The following is a 12,656-nucleotide window of genomic DNA, read 5'->3' as shown; positions in this document are numbered from 1 at the left end:
GCTAGGTCAGAAGGGTGTTTGAGGCCACCCAGAGCTCAAACAGTGTCAAGTATTTTCTTTAATAATCATATCTAAGAACATAGAGCCCAGTATCTGACACATAGTAGGCTCTCAGAAAGTTCTCACAGACCTAAATCTGAGCAAGAGAATGAAGGGTGGTGGTCTCATATTTCCATTTCATTTCATGCAGCCATGCCTGAAAAGGACCTCATTTTAGAAAAGGTTATCAGCTCTGGGAAATTCTTGAGTAATTAGGCTATAATTTTGTTAAGAAGCCCATGTGAAAAGAAGCCAGAAACCAAAGTGTGCTGGCAAGTAACTTCTTTCTTAAAGGGCTCTGAGAAAGATGTGCATAAAGTTATGAACTAACATGTTCAAATAATGCTATGAATTCAACATGCTCTGAAGACACCATGAATAGCTTTGATCAGGAGTATCACGTACTAGGAAGAGTGTTTTACCAGGATAGAGAAGACCTGCATTCTGGCTCTGATGCCTACTAGCTTTGTAACCACAGGCAAGTCTTGTTTCTTTACTGCATTTCACTTTTTTTTTTTTAGGGCCTAATTGTTCTCCTGGAGAGGGTTTCCTATATCCACTTTTTCTTTTCACCAAAATTTTTCTCTCCATCTTCTAGCTGCTTGCTGTCTATAAAAAGTTGGAGTCTTCTCTTCATTTTGAAATGCCTTTTTATACCTTTTATTTCCAGCTGATGGTGCTTGTCTAAAATAATTCTCCTAAAAACTTCCCCAATAAAATTCCTAAAAAAAGTCCTGCATTTCACTTTTCACAACACAAAGTGGGGATAGAAATAGAGTTGTTTTGAAGATCAAATGAGATAGGAATACTGAGACATGCTTTGGAAAACTTTGAAAAAGATGGGTTGCTATAAACTAGTTCACATTTAACAGCAATGTTTACATACACTTAATGTAATTATTTAGTAATGCAGAGATGAAAGTTACTACAGAATTCTGCTCTTTAAACAGAAGACAGTCTGTGACTTTGATGGGTAAAAAGTAATTAAGGTGTACCCACCTGCAGGCAGGGAGACGGAGGGTGGAGTCTTTACAGAACCGACGTCAGCCCAGTGGCAATACCTGTAGTTTTGACTTACAGTATTCATATGTGTGCATGTTTGTATGTGTGTATGTATTTATTTATTTCTGATGCTACATTATCGGCTATCATTACAATGAATTGAGATTCTGAAATGCAGCCAGATCATGGTGAGTAAGGAAAAGACGATTAAATTTCCTCCAGGCAAGCTACCTTGTATCTGTTCAGTGTGAAGGTAAGCAGAATGGTGGAGGGCATGCCAAAGCCCAGGAAGACAGACATGGTAGCACACAGATGAGTCTCACGGGAAGCCAATGGGAATAGATCTTCTTTTCCACAAGAAAAACAGTACCTACTGACATGGCCAAAGAAACTGATGAATTCATTAGAAATTTCAGAGAGATCCATTATGTGGTCTGTTGAGTGCATCTAAGAGAGAAAACTCCCCATTTTTATCCATATTATTTACTTTTCAAAATGATTGTAATGTTATGGGGAGAATCTGTCACAAAAAAAGCTATGTTTTATAAATAGATGCCAAAGGTCCAAACCAAAGAAATCATTTTGTACACACAAATAGAATGGCCCTGTTTTTGTGTTTTGTTTTGCTTTTCCATTTATATTCCCATATGAGTATTAAGTATCCATCATCTAACATAAATATCTTCTAATCTTGCGTGTTGAAATGAATGAGTAATCTTTAATCTTACTCTACAGAGAATTGGGCCAGGATCCTGAGAGCAATATGGATTGGACTGAGATTTGGCTGTGTTCATGTTTCCTTCATGCAAATGACATCTTAGGAAAATGCATGAAAACCTAACATTAAAATATATTGCCTGAAGATAGGCCACAGGATATGTCCAAAGGTTGTTTGAAAAATTTTTAACTCATACAGGAAACATTTGCAAAGTTAGGGATCAGTTGTTCCATTTTAGTTAAGAATTAATGCATTTCCAAACTTCTATACCATTCTGTAAAAATTTATCAACCCAGTACTAAGATTGTGCCTTTATTGGTTTCAAATTAAAATCTCATATACCTCTAAGCTACATATCATGATGTAAATCATATTTTTAAACTTTTTCCTAGGCTAGTTAGTAGGGAACATTCTGACGGGAAAGGAGAACGATGCAAAAACACTAGACTCCCTGTTGTCCATACCTCCTAACTTACTTCAATTATGTTCTAGTTTCCTCTAATGTTAAGTCATTTCCTGCTCTGTAGATAGTCTAACATCCCACCCTGGAATTCCAGCATCACCCTAAATTGCATTATACCACTCTAAAATAAACATTTCATGTCATGAGCCCTTTTATTAATAGCATTTCACTTTGAATTCCATTTAAAACAAAGTGCTATGGCAATTTCCTGAGCAATAACTAGAATTTACTGCTGCTTTTCTTCATCTGGTAACCTTTCATCACATATAGTAGATGGATGGCAAAACTAGCCAATTAAAATCCAGACAATATTTTTTTGTCTTTTTTATAACTGGAGTTGAGTTTGCTTGAAGGAGGAATGTTAGCCTTAATTACTGTCATTGTTTGCTTAGGACATGGTAGCAAGTTTTCAAAGGAAAAAAAAATCATAGATTATAGGAAATTTCCAAGTTTTCTATATGAACCGATGCCTTCTACAGGTAGGCGTGGGACTTCCTGCACAGACAGTGTGTTTCTACAGCTGTTGGCTCTGACTGTGCTGGAGTTTGTCCTGAAAGAATAAATGAACACAATGATCAAATAGCATCCCCCACATAAATCATTCCTTATTAATTCTCAATGTGGTAATAACTGAAAAACTCTTTGGGGAGTAAATTACCAAGCAGAAAAACTTGCGTCTGAGAATTTTCTTTCTTGTTTAAAAACTACTAATTATATTTATTTTTTAGTATTATTACCTTTTTGTTCAAAGTTGAGAAAATTTGTAGAACTGATTTGCCAGATTATTCATACATGTGCACCACACAAATTGTAATATGAAAGTGCCCTACTCAAAATTATCCTCTTCTCATATGTACATAATCATTGGATATTGACTTTTTTTGAAGCTATAACAATTTTCTAATCCAAACTGGTCTTTTAAAAAATGATAAAAGTGAGTCCTGGTGAGAATGAGTGATGTGGTCAGTTTCACACAGACAAGAACATAGATAGAAACTTCGTCCTATATGCCAGCTGCTTCTCTAATGAGTGTAATTTAGGTTAATAATCTCCTTGTTTTAAAATAAAAATAATTATGGGGGTGGCTGAGCCTATCAGCCAGTCATTCTTCAATGTGAATGGATTTAAATTAGTTTCTTAACTGATATCAGTTGCAGAAATGAGGAGACTAATAAACATTTGAGGGAAGAGAAAGGGAGTTATTGGCATCTTCGGCAGAGAAAGCACAATGTTAAAAGTTGGAGGACAGAGAAAAGAAAAAAAAAAGATAAAGGTGTGACTCAATCCAAAAAAGAGGGCTAGGCAAAGGTCACCAAACAAACTCGACCTATTTTGGTGTCTAAAGAAATATCTTCTCAACTATATCAGTTCACGCATGGTGGAAGGTAAGTAGCAGAAAACCAGGAATTAGTAGTTTATGTAATAAAAATCTTTTAAGGGGTAGCAGATACATGCCAGGACTGGGTATAATTTTTAGTAATGCTCCTGTTCATGTTCAAAAGTGCTCCATGGTTTGGGAAGAAAATTTTATAGCCACCTTAGTTTTAGAAATTTTGAAGATAGGTAAAGGGTGAGTTGGAATAGGTATTAATACGAAGTCATTGGTTTCTCTTTCATATGTGTTAGAAAACTATGTGTACATTGAAACAGATTCCCCCAAAACTAATAGTAGACTATCCTCTAGGGGCCTGACTGCTAATCAATTCAAGTTTCTTCCCAGTCAGTGACTTCCCCATTAGCACTATCTGCCACCACCCTCACCCCCACTTCCCTAGATACTTCCAACCTCTTGCAAACACAAGCTGTAAAGATCTATGGTTAAAGGCATTACAGTATGGCACTGAATACCGAATAACAAAACAAGGGTTCCTTAACTGTTTAGTGTATTAGGCCTAAGGCAGGGGGTGGCAAGAAATCCAGAAGTCAACTTAAAAAAATTCAAAAAGACCCCATTCCCCCCACAAAGAAATGTAAAATCAGACAGTTTGCAGACTAGATCACATCTTACTGATTTAAATGTCACATTGTAGACAGTTATAGAAATTCCAATGAAAGACAGTCCATATTTGTAATACTAAATGACTTCAATTTTCTCTATTAAAAATTTACTCAAAGTTCTATCTTTATCTTTTGGGTATTTCCAATAATTGTTCATAATTTTGTTTATTCTATTTAATAGTATTTTTGAAAAATCAAATAGTATATATATATACATATATATATATATATCATATGAATAAAATAATAATTTCCCCTGGGACTTTCTAATTATGTAATATTTCATTCCACTTCTGCGTCTGTTTGTGAGGAAGTGGTAGCACATTGAGGAAACAGCTCAGTGTATTATGTAAGAACATGAATCCTGGAACCAGCCATTTCTTGCCGTATAATCTTGGACAAAGAATTTACCTCTGTGTGCCTTGATTTCCTTACCTGTGAAATAGGAATAATAGATCTACTTCACATATTTTTTTAATGAATAATCACTTAATATTTGTAAAGGGTCTAGAATAATGTCTAGTACAGAACATACCCTAGATACTGTTCATTAAAAAATAAATAAAATACCAAGAGTTTCACTTTAGAGCAGCAGTATGAATGCTCCCAAATTAAGTTTTCCGATGCCAATCTATATCTTAGTTTTTTTGTACCATTTTTGATAAGCTATTCAATAAAATAAAAAGCTATTTTGATAAGTTTTAGTATCAAATATCTAACATAATAACAGGGAGGAATGGACCAAAGTGAGAATTTTTAAAGCAATTTTACTTTTCTCAACTTTCTTTTTTTAAATTATCATGTCTTTGTTGATAGTAGATGTATAAGTTCTATTAAAGAAGATGAATTAGGACTAATGTTTCCACATATAAATTGATTGTCCCCCATTAGAATTGTAAGTGCATATTGAAATGCATACAAGAACACAGATGGACACTTGAACTCTCTTTTCCTCCTAATCATGAAAGTAATGGAAGTAGAACATTCTATCTTTGTATCAGGGCTGGCCTCATAGGTGTGATATCCATGCAGTCACTAAGAAGGGCCCTGGGCTTGGTTTGTTGCTCTGCTGTTGCCACCTTGAAACACTTAATATTTGAACCAGGGATCCCACATTGTTATTTCACACTGAGCCCTGTAAATTATATAGCTGGTCTTGCCTTGTGCTTCACCAACTATAATTTAAATATTCCCTTACAGAATTATAAACATCCAGGCTATGTATTTTTTTTCCATATCAGCAACAGAGAATATGTGTTTCAATCATCATCATCATCATCATCATCATCATCATCATGTGCAAACTTTTGACTTAACATGCAAAATAATTTGTCTGAAATTTTTAGTTTCCTACTCTGAACATTATTTAAATGGTGTATCACAATATTTCTCAAACCCAATATGGCTGGAGCTGGACATATTGTGCTCCTTCTCTAATATGTCTTAGGTGTTAATGGTGCCATCTTCCTGCTACTCATTATGCTTAAATCCTCAGTCATCTTTGACTCTTCTCTCTCCTTTGCCTCCCAGAGCTAATCTCCTGCTGAAAATTATTGATTTTACTTCATAATAACTCTCACTTAAATCCCTTCCTTCCCATTTTCACAGCCACACCATGTTGGAAGCTCTCATTACTTTTCTTCTAATTTACTTCAATAGCATCCTTGCTGGCTTCCTGATCCAGTCTTGCACACTCCGCCCAATTAATTTTACTTATTGCTTCAAGCTTTATTTTCCTAAACTACAGCACCGATCATGTCTCTCCTTGGCTCAAAAACCTTGAAGGCTTTCCATTTCCTTCAGAATTAAATCTATATTCCTTAGTGTGTCATTTATATCTCTCTGTGAATTAATCACAGCCTACTGGTCCAACTTTATCTCTCTAAACTTTTTCATATGATATATATTAAAGTTACCCTGACCAGATTTGCTACATATGTTTATAATTTTGTTAACTGCTCACTATATGTAGTCCTGAATAGATTTGTTAATAACTGAGAGAACTGAGAGCTGTACCAAGAGAATAAAGACACAAGTGGGGGCTAGATCACAATGGGTCTTGTATGCAACATGAGAGCTTGAGGATCCATTGAAGAGTTTAAACAGAAAAATGAGATGATCAGATTTTATTTAACCTGGTCATTGTTTAGGTATTAGGAGTGTGATATGAGATAGAGGGGACCTTAATTAGGAAAGTATATATGGAAATGGAGTAAAATGGATAAATTCAAAACATATTTGGAAGGTAGAATCAATAACATTTGAGGATTGATTGGATATGGGATTAAGGATGACTGCATTTTTTACTTTAATAACAACAACCGAAGAGTTCACTTACTAGCATGGGGAACACAGGACAAGTAGCAGGTGGTGGTAGAGGTGTAAGGGCAGAATTTGATAAATCACTAACAGTTACACTTAGCTAGTTTGCAATTGGACTCACCCCATAGCTCGCAATCTAGCCACTTGGCAGTTCGATCCACCCTGATATTCAGATATTTTCTCTTTGCTTATCTCCTCATTGATTGACTTAAGAATTCTGTTTTGTTCCCTTTCTCAAAGCTACTCATACCTTGTTAATCCATTTCATCAATAGAACCCTAATATGGAAAGGGCAATTTCTTAATCCTCAGGTGCCCAGACACCGGAATACACATAAAGCTTCAGATCGCGGTGGTTGAGTCAGAATCTGGATTCCGGAGATAATATAATATTATCTTAAAACAGACCAGACTCCAGGAAGGGTGTCAGCCCTTCCGCTTGCCTGACTGGCTCCCCCTTTCCCTTGTTCTTCTTCTGTACCTATAAAACCTTCTGACTGGTCTAGGAATGGGGAGATGGCCTTTGGACAGGAGTCCACCATCCTCCCAGAATGCCAGCATTCTGAATAAACCTGCTTTTTTCCCCACCAAACGTGTCTCTCGATTTTTAACTTTTTCAAGCAGCAGGCAGCCGGACCTTAGCACAGTATCAGAGGTAAGGGGTGGGGCTTGGATGTGAGGAAAGACGCTGACTTGTTTTGGATATGATGAGTTATATTTAAAGGCTATGTGTCCTGGAGGCAGTGGGAAGAGACACTAAAAGGAGCGAACCAAAAGACAAATGTCATTCACTGAACAGCTCTGTAGGAGGTCGATTTTAATTAGTTGAGTTTAGCAAATTGTGGTTATGTACAAGATTTCACAAGTAAAGCAAAAGGGAAATCAAGAATAGACAGGTCAGAAACAAAACTGTTCAAAGGAGGATTTAAAAGCCAAATGACAGATTTAATTCTGACTGTAGGTTGCATTTTTCACCTTCGAATTTATCCTACTTACTTTTTAAATTAATTTTTATACTTTGGAAGACTGCAAAAAGAAAAAAAAATCTACCAATCATGGTGTTTTATTGTTCTGGAAGTTTTCTTTTTTTGACTGAGAAAAAGCTTGTGCTAAGTATTCAAATCTAACAAACTATAATCTAGAGAAATAATGACAATGAGGGGAAGTGAGAGGTCTTCACATTTTAACAGAAAGATGTCAAAATCCTCTGAAGGCAATTTTCAGACTGAAATGATTGCCACATTTTGTTGATCAAAGATAATTCTGCTTTTACGTTTCTGCATGGTACTTAGCTCTTGGATAATGGTAAAAGATATTACACATCTTCCCACCTGGTATTACAGCATGCATAGCAATAATGAAGACAGATTAGTGCTATTTACCTACTGACACTGACAGGAGTAGCTTGTCTTTGTTCCTCTATTTTATCATTAAAATCTTGTTTTTCAGCATTACATCGCCTGAAAACAGCATGCTGCAATTTTGAGTACCAAAGGAAAGGTGTTTAAACAGCATTAATGGCTTGGATCACCTCCCTAGTAAAACCAAGAAAATTTACATCTAATGCTTTTCTCTATCCTTAATTTACGCTTTTATACAACCATAATGAGCTTGAAAAACATATTTTTATGATACACAGATGTATAGAAATGGGAAAGGAGAGAGATTATTTCCAATATTATAAATACATACGTATATTTTGTTTTATTTTATAGATTTAAAAATTTCAAAGAAAGTTACCTGAATTCTTATGTTCACCCTAGCATGATATACTCTCCCACAGATGCCAGATGGAAAAGAGATAAAGTTGAAAGAGAAGTTAAAATTTTTGACAGGCCTCATTGAGAGGAATATTGGGAAAATTCAGTCTGAATATCACTTCAACATTTTCCTTTGGAGTCTGCCAATTTTTATTGACTTATCTCTGATTACTCTTGGTGACCCAGAAAATTGGTAGCATTTCTTTTTTTATTATTATTTCCTCCTCCCAGGCGAGTACCTTATTTACCTCAAACACAAGTCTTTGATGCAGAGTATGGAGATCTTAAATAAAGTTCAAGTGGATTATATTATCCTGCCTTATTCCTGTAAGCTGTCAATGTCATTTCCTCCAAGCAGTTAATCAGATTTGCTCAGCTTCACCTCTGCTTCAAAAACTCAGACTGATCTGCAGAATTCTATACCAGTTCAAGGGTTCCTCTTCTGGCAAAGACAAAAGTATGCGTTTGCCCATGGAATCAGGCTCATAGCAGCAGCAATGTCAAGCCTCTTAACTGTAATTTAGGGACGACTTAGTTGGAACTTTTGTCAAATAGCGTAGTCTGCAGCAGGGGATTCTGTTGACCTTACTTAAGTCCTTTCTGACAACCAAGTGTTACACTTTGACACTAATAATTTGATTTCCCTTCTCATTAATGACCACTGAACCATCATTTTCCCTTTATATCACTCAAAGTTGCAGTTTGGTTAGTTGCCTATTTTTAGCTTGCTTTCAATCTCTTCTTGAAAACCCTGAGGCAGAGACTGTATTTGCTCATAAATATATATATAGAAGAAAAAGCAACAAATGAACAAACAAAATAAAAACAAGCTCATAGACAAAGATAGCAGTATGGTGGTTACCAGAGTGGGAGGGGAGTGGGGGGAAGATGAAGAGTGTAAAAGGAGCCAAATCAACTATATGGTGATGGAAGGAGACTAGACTCTGGGTAGTGAACACACAATGTGATATATGGATGATGTATTATAAAGTTGTACGCCTAAAACTTATATAATGTTATTAACCAATGTTACTCCAATAAATTTAATTTCAAAAAACAAACAAACAAATAATTAGGGCTTTCTTTCAATAAATTGTTTGGGTGAGAGTCTACATCCTGCCAGAAGGATGAGTTATGCTACATTCACACAAATTAAGCATGAGAATGGGGAGAAGCAGATGGGGTCAGAATGGCTTCTTAATTTGATCTAGTGCTTGGAGGATTATTAGTTTATCCAGAGATCGCATCATTCCATAACAGTTGTATGGGTTCTGTAGGAGGTAGAAAAATAATTTTTTGTAACTTGCAAAGTTCTTCTGGCTGGATTAATAGTCAAGTTAACATAAAACAGGTTACCATAAGAAAATGTATTATGTTATGTACGTGCACGGGTTTCATGAGAGTGTGAGACCATAGGACACATTGGGTAATTGAGGCTTATGTGCCATTCTGGACTAAGGGAGGGAGACAGTGGTCTGGAACTGCAAAAGAAAAGTAGGCAATTCACAGGGAGATGAGAAGGAGCAAACATATGGCAGGTAGACAAATTCTTGCCAAGCCACCCAGAAACAGTGGGAAACGGGAATCTAACAGACTTTTGCTTGGATCCTCCTGTGTGCCACACTCAATTCTTACATGCTAAGATGAATGTGATAAGGTGAACAGCTTCCTTCCTTTAAGCAGGTTTTTCTCTCTGAATTCCTTTGGGCAGGTGAAGGGGAGGGTCAAAGCTTCTTTATCAGTCTTTTATTTCTGAAAAATAACCAGCTTAAAATAGTCAATATATCAAATGAGTATTTTGGGGTAGCAACTTCGTTTTTCCCCAGTTTCTTCCTCTATAGGGTCCTTGGGGGATAAGGCAGTGTTTAAAACGTTAGACTCTAGATAGAAGCTCTTGTTTTAAATCCAGTATTTCATTTTCTTGTTAACCGTAAGCTAAGTGCTAATGAATCCAAGTCCCAGTTTCATCATTCATAAAATTTAAGATAAAGTGTTAACCACTTGACAGAATTACTTTGTGGATAAACTGAGCTTTACCTGTAAAGCACTTAGCACATTGCACAGCCCATAATTGCTTCTATTTGAGTAATTATTTTTTTCAACAATTATTTGAGTGTCACCAAAATGTTTCTTTTACTCAGATAACTCTATTCTAGAGATAATATAATTGAACACATAAAAGACCAGTTTACTCACAAAGTTATAAGCCATATAGACTTTTTAGACTTGTTATTGGAGCGAAAAATAATGTCGTTTGATTTAACTTGAGTTTTAGCTCCATGTGCAGGACAAAAAAAGGACTGTGTGAGTTATCTGCCTTCAGCATAATCCTTGACCCAGCCCTACACACCCACAATCCTCCAACACAGATATTCTCACCTTCTGAAAATGGATAAGGAAAAGCTACAAAGGTAACTTGCTCTACCTTTTTTGTTTGTTTGTTTTTAAAGAAAATAACGGCAGCAGATGAACCACATGTCTAAGAGGGACACAGAAGTGAAGGTTATGTGACTTGTCATTTTCCCATGATTGGAAAGGTCACAGAGTGGAGAAGGAACCGTGACTGAAGGTACAAGATGAGCAGTCATGAGATGAGTTGAAATTGTAAATTTGCTTTTGTAAACTAGACAATAAGAAGCTTCACGGACCTGAGTGGCATTGGAAAAATAAAGATATAAGAATTGCCGTGAACCATGTACTTGGGCCCTCTAGAAGTTTCAAAGAGATGTCTGTAAATAATTCCTCTTGGAACTGAGCCACTGAAATGCGACATCCTTTTTACACTAAAACATGTAGGATGCAGTTTTACAAGAAATACACTATCTGTGACTGAATATTTGAGAGAAACATCTCTGACACTGCAGAAACTTTTGGGATAGGAATTTGTATCTGCAGGGTTTCTCAGAAAGACATGCCAGTAGTAAGAAAAGTAATACATATCTGTAGAGAGGGGTCAGGACTTAATTTACAAAGTGTGAGATAAGATCTTTACATATAGGAAAACAATTTTACAATTTAGCATGATGATGTTAATAGTGAATTTATGAAAATCCTCTCTCAAAGGTGTTTAGCTGTTCAGCTTTCTTACATTTAATTACTTATTGCTTTAGGGTAATGTCTATCCCTTTCCTAGTTAAGAGAATCTGTGGTGGAGGAGACGTAGACTGGGCAAGCCAAAGCTATGAATGTATTTTTCATCTATCCACTCATATCTTTTGTTTCTGATCTTTTTTATGAGATATTTAATGTTTTGTGAATGACATTATATTTGTGAGGTAGTGTTTTTTTGTTCAGTTGGTTTCTGGTTGCTGAATTTGGGAGAGATGTGGTAGCCTTTAAATAAATTGTAAATAAAATGGAGGGATAGAAATGCATATTTTTGTGAATTGCTTTTTTATAATTCTTTACAAAAATGCAAATCATAAAGAAATCCTGATTACACTTCACAGCAGGATTGGTTGATTCGATCCCCTAATTCCTTCTTTGCATAAAACATACCCTTCTTTCTTTCAGAATTCTGAATATTAATAATGGAAGCAAATCACTGAAGTGAATTAGTGAAACAGATACATTTTGAAACAGTATATTAAGAAAGTCCTTTGAAGATATTACAACAATGTCTGTTCTCTTTCCAAATAGTTTCTTTAGCAAGATTATTTACAACCAAACAATCTTACCACAAGTACTGAGAAGCCGGATATGGGATCTTACGCCTCTGGGTCAGCAGTTCAAATATGTCCTAGATCAGTGATGACTGAAAATTGTTACCAGTGGATGACTCATGTTCTCAATACATGAATCAGTGGACTTGGTTACACCCCGTTAGTAGACAGATGCCCAGGTGACAAATCATGTCACACCATGCATGACACACTCTTGATCACACTGGCACTAAATGACACTTTTGTGGGTTATTTCATTAAATTGGCTCAATACTTACTGAAGTGAAAACCATATAGCCATGGTGCCTTCACAAATAATTTCTATTAATGTCTAATCTGAGTTTGTTTAAACTAACAGTATAAATATTTGTGTTTGAGTTAGTACACTTAGCACTGTGATACTAAGTAACCTAAATTTCATATTTCACATGGTATATTCAAGAAAGAGCTTGGGATATTTCAGGTGTGTATTATTTTTAACATTGAGGTATTTATATTAATTTATAGATTTGTTCCAACGCATGACATAATCCCATAAATTGGAAAACCACCCTTTTGTTCATTGCCCCAACTAGAACAAGAAAGGAAAGTAAATTGTTCAAAAACCTTTCACTCGTTCTTCCAATGACACTCCAAAGAAAACATACTATTGAGAACTGGATTGTGTTTTTATGTAAGTATGATGATTTTCAG

Source organism: Hipposideros armiger, unplaced genomic scaffold (assembly GCF_001890085.2).
Source record: "Hipposideros armiger isolate ML-2016 unplaced genomic scaffold, ASM189008v1 scaffold_308, whole genome shotgun sequence".
Lineage (NCBI taxonomy): Eukaryota > Metazoa > Chordata > Mammalia > Chiroptera > Hipposideridae > Hipposideros > Hipposideros armiger.
The sequence above is the reverse complement of the archived record's forward strand: the minus strand, read 5'-3'. Positions refer to the sequence as shown.